Source organism: Engraulis encrasicolus, chromosome 5, assembly GCF_034702125.1.
Source record: "Engraulis encrasicolus isolate BLACKSEA-1 chromosome 5, IST_EnEncr_1.0, whole genome shotgun sequence".
NCBI lineage: Eukaryota > Metazoa > Chordata > Actinopteri > Clupeiformes > Engraulidae > Engraulis > Engraulis encrasicolus.
Genome location: NC_085861.1, coordinates 37330974 through 37333473, shown reverse-complemented (window position 1 = coordinate 37333473; position 2500 = coordinate 37330974). Strand labels below are relative to the sequence as shown.

At 42.2% G+C, this 2500-nt stretch overlaps 1 protein-coding gene across 1 annotated transcript in view; it reads left to right on the top strand.

Annotated features, from left to right (window-relative positions):
• LOC134448725 (histone-lysine N-methyltransferase ASH1L-like) overlaps positions 1–2500 on the top strand; it is a 65213-nt gene that overhangs the window by 41194 nt on the left and 21519 nt on the right. The window lies entirely within an intron of this gene.

Here is a 2500-nt window from a genome sequence, read left to right as displayed (position 1 = left end):
GTTCAAGCAAATGTTAAACCACACTCTGTTTCTGGGCAGCTACCGTCAAGCTGACATTCTTCCTCTTTCAACTTTCAGAACATTTCAGGCAGAATTGTGGACTGTGTGTGTGTGTGTGTGTGTGTGTGTGTGTGTGTGTGTGTGTGTGTGTGTGTGTGTGTGTGTGTGTGTGTGTGTGTGTGTGTGTGTGTGTGTGTGTGTGTGTGTGTGTGTGTGTGCGCGTCTGCATGTGTTGGACTGTTGCTGGAGTCTGTATGGTGATGAGTTGCTATGGTAATTGGCTGTGGTGGTGGTGGTGATGGAGTTTCTGTAGTGATGTCATTTGGTCGCCCTGGTGATTAGGCCCATTGGTGGTTAGTTGCCCTGACGATTGGGTTGCTATGGTCCAGTGGTTCTCTAAGTGTCTGTGTAAGACTTCAAGTTGCCCACGAAGGGGATTTCTACACCTGTAGCCTGTAACAATCTAGCATAGGGTGTGTATGTAACACTATTAGAAGGCTAAACATATTTAGCTCTGCCATCACAATAAGACAGGCCAGTAATTTATATACAAGTCAAGCAATTTGCACCTGAATTTGCTGTGGATGAAACTTGTGGTAGGCCTATGAGTGAGCTCGAGAATTCAGGTGACAGGTGGTTCCTTGATATAAGCCAAGTGTCGTTGGTCTGAAAAAGTCTGGTTAGCTTAACCCTATCGCGCCGGATGCATCATATATGTCTCATCAAATTCAAAGCCCTCTCCACGCTGACACAAAAAAAAAATCGATCTGAAAAACATCCTGCGTGTCATTTCCAAACGTCCTGCAGTACGCGGAAACCGCCACAAGAGAGCAGCGGTCGACAACAAGTTGACCACAGCTCGGCGAAAAACAGGAAAATGGGGTAGAAGCGGTTTCCCTGACCAACGCTGAGATTTCGTCAAATTGCATAAGGTTTGTGTACAAATTTCCGAAATATAACTCTACATCCTTTAATTTGAACACTTGCTTTGTGCAATTAAGCAAGGAAGAGTTTATATTTTTACACCGTGTTGCAGAGAGATCGTGCTAAAACTGATGAGACATATAAGCACCATCCGGCGGTGGCAGGAAGTCAGCCATCAATGCATTTGCTCCATAGGGAAACTTACAAAGCACACCACGACGATCGTTTAACAAAACACACAAGTTGTTTTACTTCAAGACAAAGATATTGCCTTAAGAAACAGGTTTTACTTGCAATTTTGAAAATGTAATGCAAAATGTTGAAATTATGATCTCGTAAAAAATGCATTGAAGTGAATGGAGAAATGGTCCAATTGTAGTAATGGACCCATATATTCAAATTACACATCAAAAATGAATAATGATCTATATTACACTCATAAATAGGTTGTTGAGCATTCGATCAGCTATGTTTTTACATAGATTTAAAAAAATTACCCAACCAGGCTGTGGGAAATGTAAAATATGGTCCTGCTAAAACAAGGATAGGCTTAAAAAAATGGCAGGATCTCACTAAATATTTAAAGATAATCCTCAAATTAAATTGTCTGACAACTTTTTTAAATTAAAAAAAAGTTGTAAATGCATTAAAAGTCATTTTTCAATGGTCATGAAATTGGAATTTTCATTCATTAAAAGCCTGATGCATCATATATGATGCATTAAATATCTCAGCGACCTTAACAAAATTTTGAATTTTTTTTTTACATTTCTTATAAGGGACCAATATTGAAGCAAATTCCAAAAAATTAGAATTTTCTCTCATTGCTTTCATGGTTCAGGTTTCACAGGGTTAACACTGGTAATTAGTTAGCCTAGAGATTAGGTCCTTTGGTGGTGAGTTACTATATTGATTGAGTGAGTGGTTATTTGCCGTAGGGATTGAGATGATGTGATCGTTAGTTGCCCTGACAATGTGGTTGTCATGGTGATCAGATGCTGCCGTGATCTGAGGTGGGCGGATGAACTGGATGAACTGATCTCGAACCTCCGCATGCGAGAGAGACATATGTAGATTGGTGTGTGTGTGTGTGTGTGTGTGTGTGTGTGTGTGTGTGTGTGTGTGTGTGTGTGTGTGTGTGTGTGTGTGTGGTGTACTGTGGTGTTCTGTAAAACTATTCTCAAGTGGGTAGTGGGTGGCGTTGCATGAGCTACAAATAGTGTATGTGTGTGTGTGTGTGCGTGTGTGTGCGTGTGTGTGTGCGTATGTGCGTGCGTGTGTGCGTATGTGCGTGCGTGTGTGTGCGTATGTGTGTGTGTGTGCTTGTGTGTGTGCGTGTGTGTGTGTGTGTGTGTGTGTGTGTGTGTGTGTGTGTGTGTGTGTGTGTGTGTGTGTGTGTGTGTGTGTGTGTGTCCATGTGGATGTATCTGTGTGTGCTCTTGTAGGCCGGACTAGGGCTTGAGTGAGCTGCCAGAGAGTTGGCAGGCTCAGGCTTTGGGCACAGACACTTGTCTCGGATTTGGAGAAAAAGAGAGAGATTTACAGAGAGCTTTTTGGGGAAACTCAGAGAGAGAGA